Source organism: Culex pipiens, chromosome 2 (assembly GCF_016801865.2).
Source record: "Culex pipiens pallens isolate TS chromosome 2, TS_CPP_V2, whole genome shotgun sequence".
Classification (NCBI taxonomy): Eukaryota; Metazoa; Arthropoda; class Insecta; order Diptera; family Culicidae; genus Culex; species Culex pipiens.
The window spans coordinates 184758912-184774081 of NC_068938.1; the positions used below are offsets into that span (position 1 = coordinate 184758912).

Consider the following 15170-nt stretch of genomic DNA (forward strand, 5'->3'; position numbering starts at 1 on the left):
CATCATTTCAATCTGTAGCAATCGTGATCGCGAACGGTGTCAAGTCCGTCACTAACCGTTCCGAACCCGGTTTCGGTATCCCTTGGCGTTCCTTTGCACAAACTGTGATTGTTCGAACCCCTGCAGCAAAAGCATCTTAAACTCAAATTGTAGTGTAAATTTTAAACGTGTAACTTACCTTTCGATCTACGATTGTTAGATGTATGACATTCCTCAATCATTATAATTTGAAGTATTAATTTTTTAACTTAATACGGTACGGACAAAAAGCACCAAGAGAGCTATTTACTGCGTGGAATCAATTAGCGCTACTAACAACCAATCATTTCCTCTCCCACGGAAACCATATTTAATCACCGTCTCATTGAAGTCTTTAATTCAAATCGATGTACACAAACAACTCCCTGTTAACAACAATTCCACTTGATAGCCTCGCGATACAGAAAACGTGCAATTACTGACCCTGCATGCCACACTGTTACGCCTCATGACTAATCATAAATCATTTTCTCTGTATCATTCTAGAACCTGAACTGTGAACAACCTGACCGACTGAGCTTCGATCTCCCAGTGTGATTTAGTGCTTAGTGTAGAGAGATCACTTCACACCCTTAAAGGGGCAAGTGCACGAAGAATCAGTGAGGGATCGATTAGATCGATACGTTGCATAAAGCGGTGAAGACGAGTCCAAGTGTTTAGTGCGACGATTTACGACTCCGAGTTCGCGGGCCAAGTCCTCTCGAAATCAAAAAGAGTGGAAAATTTAACGTGATTGAGAGTCACTCAAGAGCGTCGCAGAAGAGCTCAACAGACGGAGGCATTGTTCATGAGGTTCCAGTACCGGCGACGACCGGAATCGCCGCGGCACTAACTGCAATTCGTCTCATCGGCGGCTTGAAATCTTAAGTAAGTAATAAAAATTTTAATTTATTCATCGTCACCCCTTTTTGTTCATCGACCGACAAATCTCCGGCAATGACGGGTGCAAAGCTGTGGGGCGCGTGTGTCGACAATTACGGGTTCAGACGCCGATTTTCGTCGCCCTTTGACAGATTAGCGGGGTTAATCGAGTGTAAAATTTGACAAAAAATACATGATTCATGCCCATGCAGCAACAAGCCACAATTAAACTCAAGTGTGGACAAATCCACGTCAACGTGCAACTGTCAAAACTTCAACGGCACTTTACACTCTTAACGCGTCAGGCAACACATTTCTCGGAATTCATCCCAAGTCTTAATAGAGTGGTGTGGCGTGACTGAATGCATTAAAATTATGCTTCCAGCGTCACAACTTAATAGACCTTGTCCATCAAACGCGCGCTCCAAAAACGCCCCAAAACAATTAATTTCCTTAAAAAAACGCTGCATCCATCCCTAAACTAGCACCAAATTTTACGACTTGTTTGTCTGTGAGGTCTCCCACCCCAACCTTCTCAACTTGAAGGAGGGAAGCAACGGGTCATTTAATCAAAGTTTTCATTTTCCCAGATTCATCACGACTCGATTGCCGGGCCGCGATAAGCCCTTTTCATTACAGACGACCTAATCCGCGCAGGGCTTTCGGGGCCTATGTTTTGATGAACAACGTGGAGTTCACGCAAGAAAGTCTTTCTCTTCTTTCTCAAAACAAAATGTATAGGAAAGTCCGATTCACATCAGTCAGTTTGTTTGCAGTGTCGGTTGGCAGTGCAATTTTGAGTTTTTATTGCAGCTTAATTTTATTATCCCGTTCCCCAGTGAAACCCAAAGCCCGGCCTTATTCGCATGTCAATTTGTCCATGGTTGTCGGATTGGATTTTTATAGCTGAGTCCCGCGTGTTTGGGGATTTCGGATAAACATAACGGTTATTTTAGTGGAATGCTGATATTAACCCACTGATTGCATCCCCCCTTGAGGGTATCAAGTTTCGCAGTAGTTTATTTCATTCATTTCTTTGCACAAATTTCTTCGACCAGTGCATCGATCCAGCTCATGTAATTCTTCCGCAGTTCACGACGTTTTCTGCGACCTGCTTGCCGCTGCTTGAAGCTATCCTTGGACAGTTCCGTAAATGGTCTTACTGGGGGTTTGTAAGGTACAAATTTGGAAATTCTGTGCTCTAACGGTTTGTCATCGTACAGAACGTCTAGCAGTCTCCAACCGACCGACTTTGGTTTCTTCTTCTTGCTGATGAACGCGTCTTTATCAGGAGTGGGTTCTTCTGTTTCTTTTTCGTCGATTTGACCTCGAATGTATCTCCTAATTGGGCTCTGCTTCGCCTCGTGAATCAATCTTGGCATCCTTGGGATCTTCACCTTGGGCAGCTTTAGCTTCTCCATTTTTGTACTCGTGCCCATCCAGCGACTCCACTCGAATCGTGTCATGCAAGTATGCACCACAGGTTCTTCCTTCGGCGCATCCGACCCTTCATCTTCTTCACTTTCCGAAGCATCACTCTTGTGATCCGCCGCTCTAAACTTCCTCAGCTGAAGATCCTTCTCTGGAACGCTTACCTCAATCCCTGCCTTCTTGTAGTGATCATCCACCAGAACCGCTTCATCGCGCAGCTTCCGACGCGCCTTCATCAGCTCATCCGTGTACTTCTCGAACTGCACCGCCGTTTGCGGAAGCTTCCTCGGAATCCTCTGCTGCGAACGCTTGATTTCCTCCAAACGCTTCGCGATCGCTTCCCTGTCCAGCCACTTTTGCTTGTTCAGATAATCCTGCTCGGGAACGTTCCGCATCATCTCTTCCTCATCCAGCGGCGGTGGTGACAGCGCTCGTAACGCCCGCTGTTCTTCTTCTTCACGTTCCGCTTTCTCGTATCCAGCCCACATACGCTCGCGTACCTGCTCCAGGTGTGCCGCTTTATGATCCTGAACTCGCTGCTTATCATCTTCTCGTAGAATCTCCGTCGTTTGGTACTCATCAACATCGGTTGATTCCTCGATCAGCTCCTCTTCCTCCTCAACTTGAACCTCTTCCTCACCTTCCACGACCGTACTCTCCGACGAGATCTCCCACGACTCCAGCTCGACCGGCTTTCGGTTCTTTTCCGCGACGTAGTCCTCGTACTGTCGCAGCTTGAACAGCTCCCTCCGCGCGCGGAAGAACGACCGCTTGCACTCCCGCAGCACAGCGTCCTTCTCCGGCTTCGCCTGGAACGCGTGCCAGCTCATCTCGGACAGATCTTCGCTTTCATCGGTGCTGCTCGAGCCGCCATCGGAGTCTACGTTGTCCGCTAGCAAGACACCGCGCAAGCTGTCCAGCGGTTCCTCTTTAGCCGGGGGACAAGCCCGGCTGCGCGGACGTTCCGTGATGGAAAACGTGCTCGCGTCGGTTACCCGCTTGTGGAAGATCTCGTCCGGATAGGTTCGACGGTGGAACGGGTTCGGTTTGTGGGGTTGGCATAGCTTTCGTGGGGGTACTTCCAGGCCACCGAGTTCGCTGAGGTACGGCTGCAGGGGCTTGTAGGGTCGGTCCAGGTCACGGAGCTCGTAAGGGCGTCCGGCAAGTTGAGCTTCCCGATTCCAATGAAGTTTGGGCGGGATCGTTGAGTAGGATGTTGTGACCTTTGGGTGGTTCGGGATTGTTGAGACCGACGTTGACGAAGAAGCGGATGATGGTTTCGATGAATCTGATGAACTTGCTGAGTGGGTACTAGTAGACGATTTAGAGCTGAATGATCTGTACAAACTAGGGTAGGAATCGGTGCTAACAGCTGAAGATGTCCGGGAAGACATGTTGAGTTACGGTAGGTCGAGGAAGCTGTCACTTGTCACAGCTTGCTGCTTGTTGGCAAAAGGGTGCGACGAAGATTGCAAAACACGTGCCAACCTCGTGTGTGGCCACGGTTCTGAATGGAAGAATTATGTTTCCGAAACGCAGGACCGTGTCGGATCGCTTGCTCAAAACGCTGTCCTTGATGGGTAGAGTTTCACACTGATGAACAAAGTTGCGTCAAGCCCACCTGAAAATCATATTCCATACTGGGCGTATCCCATTACCATTGGAGGGCCGATGATGGCAATGATGTGAGTGCTGGAGACAGACGACCTTCCGGCGGCAGCGGGAGCATGTCTTGTCTACTGAAGACACGACATGCCCCGAAAGCCAGTTCATCATTTTTAATGCAACATATTTTATGCCTCATCATGAACAAAAGAAGGTGCCATGCCTGTCACATGATACTCGGCTGTGCAAAAAGTGTGTGTAGGTAGCTGAGCATCAGGCACTTGCCGTATAGTGCACACAAGATAGTCTCGAGTGTGTGTGTTGTGCACTTATTATTTTTATCATTATTATTATAGCGACTATTAATTAAGGACGCCCGATGCAGGAATGCAATTTATGATACATACTCACTCACGCTCCCCCACACTACACTGTAATATATGCAGTGACATGTGCAGCAGCTCGAGGGGTTCTTGGAACCTGCCCCACCAAGTGGTCTCCATCAGATCCAATCAAACCTGACGACGGACATTTCGCGCGCGCGCCATTATGGCTCCGTTTGACAGTTGTTGGTGGGCTCTGCTATAAAAACGGTATTTTTACGACCATTTGTCGCGTCGCGTCCACTTCTTCTCTTCTTTTGCGTCGTTTTGCGCACCCTCATTGCGTGATTCAAGGTCAGATTCGAATCCAGGTCTGTGATGGCGTCATCGGACCGGATTGCTGATTTTGGAAGCATATTTTTGAACGTGCCATAAAAACTCGTTTGAAGCTATAAAACGTTCGTTTTATCAAGCTCACGCAAACTATCGTTTGGGTGCCTTCTGATGAACGCCGTTTAGGTTTCACTCTATAGTATTAACTCTCGACGAAGACGACGAACATCTTGATGATGATGATGAAGTAGAATAACGCCCATGGTCGCGTGTTGCGGCTTTCTTTCTTCAGGTCTCGCTCTCTTATTCACCGTTAAATTGATAGCGTGGTTATGCAATTTTCATAATTTCCGAAACGTATTTACACGAATTAAGCAACGATCGCTGGGTCGCGTGCCGGTTTGAGATTCGGTTTAGCAAGAAGTTTTGATATTGCAAATTTCTTCAAAGCAAACTTATATTAATACAATTACTTTATCGACAAAAAAATACTTAGCTTCTTGTTTACCCGAACAAAGCAAAAAAACTGAAAGTATTCAAAAGCTCTCTCATTCATGATTCTGGAACATTTTCCTTGATCTAAAAAGTCGCTGTACGCACCGACCGCTATACCTTCTATGGGCATAATTGTAGGCAAGAAGTAAGCCACTCCGAAATTCGATACAACTCTTTTGTTGGATCGCACCAACCATGAAATCACCCTTCTTTCATTACGACGACGTCTCGCCGAGCATCACAGCATATTAGCATATCGCGGTCGAACACTTCGGCGTCGTCGTCTTTGCGAAATAAGAAGCGGGTAATTATGGTCTTATTATGCCACCATATCCCCACATGGGATCCGTACTACCGGTGTTGAGTTTACACCATTGAAAATGTCATCGAAATGTCTTGCACAGATCTGTTGCAACGATTCATCGGAGCGTTAAACGTAAAAATTTTAGGGCTGGCCATTTTGACCATAACAAAATAAAAGGATTTAAATCAAATTTTTACACTGTGTCAATCAGGGTGTGAGTTTCAATGCCATAATCAAGAAAAATACGCATAAACCATGTTGCCTAAGGTAGCTTGACACCTCTTGCCGGTTCTTCTGGCCCCCGTCCAAAGGAGAGATATGTCATCCATATGCGTTATGTTTTGTCTGCTCCGGAAGACTCGGCAAGCGGGGACAGGTTAATGGGAACAGCAGCGCCAGCAATCAAGAAAGGGGAAAAAATAAATGTCACTTAATTTGAAGAGACTTGGGAAGGCAACATCGTGAGGAGGTAAATTTGCCTGCGCAAAAAAGGGCCCAGAAATTGCGCTTTTGTCGTTTACGGAATTATGACCGAGGAAGAAACTTCAGAGAGAGAGATGAGGGAAAGTTGAGTGGTTTCTTTTGTGTGATGGAGTGATCGTAAAGCTGTCACATCCAGATGAAATAGTGCGGTTTATTAAGCCGAGATCCGATGGCCCGCGGAGGTGAACTCGCGGACAAAGTAGACTGGATGGAATTAAGTGAGCGAGGAAGGCATAAATTTAAGAAGGCTATGTAAAGATTAAATTTAAACAATGTTGAGCTTGAAAAGAAATGACTTGAAATTTGTTTAGATTTGAAGACAATGTTGCAAATTGCAATGTAAAATAGAACCAAATGTTCTAAATACTAAATTTTCGTGCTACCTTTTCGCACGTCGCTTTTTGACGTTCCGAGAAAAACGCGTTTTAATGTTTGAACTTGAATAAACAAACTATAGCACGTAATGTAAACAATAACAAACACATTTTGTTTGGCCGACCGTTTTGAGCATTGTCCCAAAGTTGGGTTCAATTTGGTTGCTGGAATCCCAAGTTATAATTACAAATGTTTACGGTAGTCTGGCATGTACGTGTGTCAAACGCGTTCTGACCTGAAATCCCTTTGGCCAGTTGTCACACTTACATCAATTTTCAGGGTGTGTCAAGATAGCACGAAATGATTGAAACTTCTTTCATATAAAGAGTGACAACAATGCACGGAGTTTTTTCGGTTTTTGTTGAATATCTCAGGATTGAAATCGAATTTTGGGGATCTGTGAAGAATCTGTGTGCACGTGCGACATGATAGCACGACAACGACGTATTGATCAGATTTATTCAATTATGCGGAAAAACGCAAACAAACACAATTTGGTTGGCAGGGATTCCAATCAATGCAATTTCATCAATATTTCACGTGCTAGATAAGCATCTTTGTCGATTCCCCCTGTCCGTCGGGCTCAGGCCAAGTGCAATAAGCTTCATCAACCCCTGGCTTTGGCCCCCCTAGAATACGGTCAATCGACGGCACGTCAAGCAATCAATTCAGGTCAGGGCGCAATGAATATTCTTCAACCCCCTGTGTTGTGGTACCATCGCGGTGAGCATATTTATGTTCTATGCCGAACCCAAATAACAAAATAGAACCGCCGGCCGCGCGCGTTGCAACATTCATTTGGTAATTTGCCGTTTCGCACTGCGGTGGGTCTTCCGGTGAGGCGTCCCTGCTAGTTGGCCTTTCTCCCCTATACAAGCTAGAGTCCGACGACGATAGTTATGAACTAACAACTATACTGGAGTGTTTAGCCCTAGAACGGTAAATATTTTCGCTCGAGGAGGGTAAAACCCCCGAAAAAAGAACACCCAAATAGTCGTAGCTAATTGAATTAGCGCGAACGCAAGCAATTTCCAAAATTTGGACATATTGGGCCATAACGGTTTCCGGAAGGTATAAATCAACAATTGGACGCGGAACATGCAGCTGCAACAAGCAACTATTTGTTCGCCAGGATCCCTGCGCTCGATCCCGAAGACACACACTTCAAGGATCAACGGCGTACGTGTGAAATGAAATGAATGTTTAATTTGCGTATTAAGTGGAAATTGACCTGGACCATGTTCGTTGGTTCGTTTACTTTGTGTGTATGTGTGGTAATCGGAAACGAAGGGTGCCAACATCCACCGGTGATTGACCCTCCCGGGTACGAGTCGTGTCCGCCTTCAAAAGGAGAGGTAGCTATTAACATGAATGTTGCAGGACTTCATTGAATCCACTCTGAATGGACGAGGAAATGAATGACAGTCGTTCGCCTCCTCCGGTGTCCAAATCTGGTACAAAGTACGATATCTACTGGAAGAACGTGGGACGTCCATACGATTCTCAACTCGAAAATAAATATATGTGTGGAAGGTAGCAATTTTCGGGTCGGATAGTGCACGCACACGTGTGTTTGCCAATACGACCGAAAATCCAGTAGGAATCTCTAACAGAAAGGTTCGGATTGGTCCAAGGGATGAAAGGAAATAATAGGGGACCATTCGTCTTAATTATTAATAGTGGGGTGGTGTGCTAATTGAAATTTAGAAAATTAATTTCCGAGTGTTTGGTGGGATTATCAAACATTAATAAAGGTCTTGTTTGAGTAATTTAATAAAATTTGTCAAAATTTAGAATTGACAATCCAATCGGACACTCTACTGAATTTTATCTACCAATCCTCCAAAATATTCTAGCAGAGCTGCTTCTGACACAACCCTGCTAGAACGGAAGAACATTTTTATTAAAATGTTGTAAGAATATCAAGCTCTGTTAGAACTCTGCTAGAATCTTACTAGAACGTCGTGACTGAGTAAATTGGGGCCTTTCTCCCACTCATTTGATGTTTCTTTCTAAAAAATTTACATTACAGTATTGGCAGATCATCCAACTCTGGGTGCTGAAAAGACAGAATGCGTATCGTGATTTTTGAAAGCTCCCCACTGCTCCCCACTAATACAACTGCACTACAGCTGTAAACATAAACAAAGCAGAAGGCTATGTTAAAGCTCTATCGTGGCTTATTTTTTGCTGCTGAAGTGAATTGTTTTTAAACATTTTGGATTTGTTAATGTTGATGTTTTCGATAAAAAATTAAGTGCTTCGCACTTTTTTCTTCGTAAACTAAACAATGGGCAGCCATAGAAGACCTTTTTTGTTTTCCACGTGATGAAAAATTGTGTCAAAATTGTGTGGAATTTCGTGAATCAGAAGAGCAACCGAATGGAAGTTCCGAGATTATGTATCTTTGATGTGTAGTGCTAATATCGGAGTAAGATGATCTAATATTATTTGGCAGGTACCATTCATAGTTATTGATAATTTGTCGCTAACATTTCAAAAAGCGTCATAAACATGGGTTTTACGTGAGGCAAAGCGATTTTGAAATGTTATCGACGAATTATGCCAATCTCGATTTCAACCCTCTTCTTAAGATGTTTTGACTTCGAATACCTCAATAGCTCGACGCCATCGACTTATTTTTTTATTTCTGACAAAATAAATTATAAATCGATCACAATACTTGCCACTTCTTGGTATCATTTTGCGAACAGTAAATTGGTTCCGCTTTGACAGTTCTAAATTGAGGCCACTTTGCGGACAACTATTCTGCACCCAGATCCAACTATTTATAGAAAGGTTCTTCTCGAAGATATTATCGCGGGCGTCTATAATTAGAGTTCGCGCGCGCTGATATGACCGCAGGATAATGGCCGCATGACAGCCGCAGAACAAATTTTTGGCTGTTGTCAAAGGTTGCCTTGAGTTTTCAGCTGACTTTTTGGAAAATATTCAAAACAAATCAAGTTGACAGCCAAATCAACGTAGAATTTCAGTTCAACTTGCTAATTTTTACACTGCGGTAATAAGGCGGCTATAATCTCCTGTTATCTGAACTTCCAAGATGGCGGCTTCGTCGCTACCCCCTAGTCACAGCGCAGGAGAAACGTGATTTTATCTCGCAATAAGCAATATTATCCGTTGAAAAGATATATCCAAAAGGTATGTCATGTAAAGGAGGTATTAGACTACGGCAAACAAACAAACAAACTTGCACATGTTGACAGTTTGCCAGTTTGTCTGCGTTGTTTGTTCGCCATTTGTTAATAGGCTTGATAGGTTGATAGGCTAGTCACATAACACATAGAAGTATTATTTGAAAAGTTTGCTTGCAAAATTTATTTGAATAATTTTAAGGCGGGTTTTCGAAGAACAAAACAAAATAAAAAGATAAAATGTCTTCAGAAACGTGAAGTAGTAAAACCTATCTGTAGTTGTTTGAAGATCATGGCCCTCTAATTGACATTTTATTGCAGAGTTAGAAAGCAATAAACTTAATCGGACCAATAAAAACCAACTCAACATCGAGTTAAACATTTACTAATTTCACAGATCCACCTATCTTGCGAGCTCGCTGATCTTCAAATCATAAATTTCACCTATAAGCTACTCTCGCAATTACAACCCGTTTCAAAACATATCAGCTTGAATACCCGCACAACTTCCAACGTGCACTTCACGTATCCATAAAAAATCTAATCCACACTCGCCGAAGTCGCACCGTAATAATTCCTCAACCTCGTAAAGCTCTCAACGGCAGCGCGCAGGTGTTATTTGCACCGGCTCTGCTAATCTCAACTCCTGCCTCAGCTGCGAACCTTTGCAGGGTCTTCAAATTGAAGGAGGGTATCAACAAAACCCCGGAAAGCTGTTCACCTGGCCCAAGAGAGTGTTGAACAGCTTCCGCACTTCTCGGAAAGTGGAACAAAAAAGGGGTTCTTGTTTCTTTCTTTTTTGTGATTTACACTGAAAAAATTACGTTTTGCATTTTTAAAGCAAGAACACAACGTTCTTGAACAAGATTTCTTCCCGTGCAGTCCGCATTAGATGCCCTCAAAAACAGTGTGAAGGATAGTTTCTGGAAACCACTTGTTGTTCCGGTCTTTTGACTTTTCGGTCACCGTACAGAACACAATCGGCTCAGCCAAGCTGGAACCAATCTGGCTGGCGTCGTCGCCGGTAGTAGCGGTTGGTTGGCCAGTTTCCGCTTGAGAAAGCAGCCGGTTCCGTCTGAATTTCGCCCTCTTGTTACAGCTATTGAAGTGCAAGCAAGCGTGTTTTTTTGGGAAATTTGTGAATCAGTTCTGGAAGGTAAAAAGGACAAGGAAATAATTCAGGATTTCGGGATGCCCTGTTGGAGAGTGCCGCTAGCATGGAGTTGCGGCATTTACGTCACTCTTGCTTATTATGAGGTTGAGTCATTAGTAGAGTGATATCGATTCAGGCTCCGAATACGCGAAAGATGACGACACTCTTCTTTCTCTCAAACCACAAAAGACCTTGAGGTTCATTGTTCCATGCTCGTGGTGGAGGTTCATCTGGCACGGTGAGCTATTGACAGAGCGATTCCATTCAATATGCACAATATGCAAATGAGTTTCCCGCCATTTCTATGCACCATCATCACTTCTCGTTAATTGAGTGAAAACACTGCGGCACTTTGTTCTATTCTGCATGAACGCCTGCTGAATCGCTCGCTCGTCGGCTGAGTAGGTATATGGGCTATCTGTTTATATAATGGAACGTCGCCAAGGCTGACGTGGTCGTGAGAAAAATTTCCATAAACACACAAAACTAGCAATGAGTGCACGGAAAACAATATGAACTTGACGGCAGCAAGATTTGAACGCGTGCCATGCGAAATTGTTGAACTCGTCACTTTACCACTTGGGCTACATCCCCCTCTTGAGAGTTGCTTCTACGAACATCGACACAAAGAGGAAACGATGATAACCAAACCTTTGCATCTTTCAGTGTCAAGTGCTAGCTTTCAAGTGTTCCACGTGCTTAGTTGATACCCCCATGCTGTACACACACAAAAAAGCAGTTAAAAGGGGATTCGGAATGGACTGGTTCCAACGAGCAATCCGCTCCAAGTGGGGCTCCAAAACGTGACATCATTGAGCGCACACAGCTCTCGATGACTACTGTGGTGTTGCTGTAGGTTGTTGCAGCTGACATTGAACTCGGCCGAACAAACGACGAACAGGCAGGGATGATCTAACGAGTTATCTGAAACCAGCCGGTGGGTAAACTTGGGGGATCGAAGGTCGTCGTGTACAGTACCGTGGGTGGAAGGCCCTCCCCTTAAAAGCATAAGCCGCATTTGACGAGGGGATTAAATCGTTCGTTTCCGTGCGTCATACGCCGCAGGCACATGCCACTGGGAAGTGATGTTATCAAAAAAGGATTTTGTTTGCCTAGGTGGTGGGTTCACAAGGACATGCAACATCGTGTTTTTAAGCTCTGCAACTCTGCTTCAAACTTTCAAGGATGCCGTGACCGGAGGATATTCTGTTGGTTCTAACAAATCGTGCATAACAAAAAAAATTAGCGCGGAAAAAAGGAACTCTGCATTTGCAAACTGGTCCTTGCCTTGCAGAGTTGATGGTAACTGGGGAAAATGGAAAATTCGATTATGGTGTACACAGGATGTCGAACGGCGGATGAGGATGCATGAAAATAAAATGGCTTTGTATTTGTGCACAATTTGTGCGAGCAAACCGAGAATGGAGCGGAAAAAGGCTTCTTGGCCTTGATAAAGTGGAAGGTCAGGGTGAGATATTCTGTGAAGTCGTAAGGCCTGAATCGATTTGAATCTGCAGAAAATTATTAACTAACGAGAACTTGTCGGATTTTGGCTATACGAAAGCGTTTTGGTTGCATGATCCACGATTTTTTCATACCGTCAGTGGGAGTGATTATGGGTCAAAAAACGATACACCTCTCGCAATTTCTTAATAACAAAAACAATTTAATAACATCGAAAATCTTTCAACGTACACCCAAAACTGGCAGCGCTAGTCTGAGAGAATGATGGTCTCGAGTCGAGAGAATAGTGGTACCATTCACGGACGCAGAGAACACAGCTCGAGATGGGCGATAGAACTATTCTCTCGAGGTTCATTTGCAAAAAAAGTCAAAAAGTTCATCCGTCAAACAAAAAACCAAAAGTGTCGACAACGGGAATAGAACCAGAGACCTTTGACAAACCAATCCAATGACTTAGCTGCCTCGGCCACCACAACTTGGTGACCAAGGAGAAGTCAGAAGTCGATGTATGACACTTGTTGGAGATTTATTGATTCAACTAACGAATGAACTCATTTGTTATGATGGTGTGAGTTGGTACCATTATTCTATCGATTTTGGCACTGAGCCCTCAATAAATTTTGAGAGAACGATTATCTCGACTCTGAATTTTGGGTGTAGATTTGTTCTTAGATAGTTTACTAACATTTTCCCAAAATATGGGAAATTTGATGAACACTACATTAAATGCCAATAGTTTGAAAATTGGCCCAATCTCACCCCTTAGAGGGAGTGATGAAATGAAACTAAAATGATTCTCAAATACAACGATATGGTAAAAACAAGCATCCAACAGTGTGTCTTGCTCGAGGGAATCGTATTGACATGCTACAATGTTTGAAGTGGAGATTTTCAAACATTTGAGTAGTTTTCGGACAATTCCAACAAAAATATTAGAAAAATGATTTTTCGAGAGGTCATTTTTGGCCAAAACGTACCTCAACTTTAGACAGTTGCCAAAATAACAGGATTTGTTCAAGGAACGAGATTTTTTCAGCGAAGTCATCTTAAGATATCCCCTACACAACCCTTTTAACAGAATTCAGTTTCATTGAGAAGAATCTGAAAAATGGTTAAATCCGTAAAAAAATCACTTTGACCCAATCTCACCCCAATACTGCAGAAAAATCTAATCTAACACAAGCGCAGCCAGTTCAAAAGAAACATCCAGGAAGATCTTGCGGTTAGATTACGCATAAAATCCTTTCTTGTCAATTTAGTGATTGCATGATAGGCCTACTGCGTTGCATTAACCGCAGATACAGATTCTGTGAACGGACCCCATTTCACTGAATCAATAGTGGAAGAAGGATACGTGGACTTACCGTATCAAACGCGCTGAATCAGTTAAGTGTGCTTTAAAAGTGTTTCTCAAATATTTTTTAGGGGGGAAGTGGATTCGTAGAAATTTGGATTGGGAATGGAAAAATGGGGAACGGATAGGAGGATCATTGATTTTTGCCTTCCTCACCCCAATGAGGAAAGGCTATAAAATCACTCGAAAAATGAACTTCTTTATTTGACCTCGTAGACCCACCTTCACGTATACCTATCGACTCAAGTTCTGAACAAATGTCTGTGCGTGTGTATGTCTGTAAGTCCGTGCACCGAAGCGGATTAGCAGAACCGATTTGGACCGAGTTGGTCTCATTCGATCCGTCTTGGGGTCCCACAAAACCCTAGTTAATATTATGAAGTTTAGTAAAGTACTTCAAAAGTTATGCTAAAAAAACGATTTTAGCTAAACTACTGAAGATTGTAAAAAGGGTGTTTTTTGTAAGAAACCCCGTCATTCTATATATTGTTAGAAAGGTATGAGCACTATGAGCACTTAAGTGATATTTATATATCAGGCCGGATCTCAAATATTTTGATGAAAAAGTTGTCATGATCTATCTACGACCAATCGTTGGATAGGTAATCAAAAGACCTTTCGAACAAGACCAAAAGATTGAAGATCTGACAACCCTATCAAAAGTTATAAGTACTTTAGTGTTTTCAATACCTTTTTTAAAGACCGGATCTCAGATATGTTGATAAAACAAAGTATTATTTATTCACTTTTTTGAAGCTGTGTATTGTTTTCAATTTTATGAATGCAAGAAAGGCACCAACCACCAAAAGAATATAATCAATTTCATCTAGCAAATAATGGTTCTACTCAGGAGAAAAGTTGATCGGATGACATGTAGACACTTTTGACTCTGTTAAGGAGGAAAAACTTAAAAAAGTGACAGTAATCAAATGTAATCAGATAAGCTATCACTCATGTTCATCAACCCCCATACTTAGCGCATCTTTTAATTGAGTGTACCGACTGTCAAACTGTCCGTCTGATTTCATTTCCATGACATGTACTAAAATAAGCCATTACAGTCAAAAATCGTGCCGAAGGGAGTTATAAAAAACCCAGCAGTCATTCTGCCCGTGACTGAGCGATTTTTGCACCCATTTATAGCGCCTTTCTGTCAATGGTGGCGTAGGAGTTGCAGTTGGAGTTGTTTGCCGCACACACACACGAGCAAAAAAAATAGAATTCCCGCCATACCCGGGTGCAGTTTTAACGAATGACGACGGCCGGTCTGGAACCGGTAGAAAAGTCATGTCGCCGCATGTCCCACTCAGTATGCACGTGGTTGGGCTGTTCAATTTGTTCTTCAATTTCAATCATTGATTTCAAAAATAAATGTTTTATTTAATTTTTCATCAATTGATGTTTCCTGAAAAGCATTTGAGTGTATTTTAGTTTAAAACTTGAACAAAAGTTGCGAAACATTATCTCCTGAAAATATAATAGTTAAAATTGAGCAGTAGAATGTTAGTTGTCAGAATTTTATTTATTGGTTAGATGAAATTTAATTTAACATTAATTCCAAGATTTTGCATTCATTAATCACACAAAACTGTAAAATTTAATACTTTTAAATACATAAATTTATTAAACTTAGTTTCCACCTGGAACACCCCTCGGGGCCATAAAGACCGGCGTCAGTGGTACCGGTTCGGCTTGCAGGCCGACATTTATTTTCGTGGGTGGACACTGTGCTGCAACGTTCGTCTGAAAAGCCCTGAAGGAAAAACAACGGCTCGACAAAAAAACAGCAGCTCAT

At 43.0% G+C, this 15170-nt stretch overlaps 1 protein-coding gene across 1 annotated transcript in view; it reads left to right on the forward strand.

Annotated features, from left to right (window-relative positions):
* The window catches only part of LOC120415416 (protein unzipped), a 98330-nt gene that overhangs the window by 44811 nt on the left and 38349 nt on the right, over positions 1–15170 (forward strand). The window contains exon 4 of the mRNA XM_039576945.2: positions 526–906. The gene's annotated coding sequence lies outside the window, so the exon portion shown is untranslated. The remainder of the gene's footprint in view (positions 1–525; positions 907–15170) is intronic.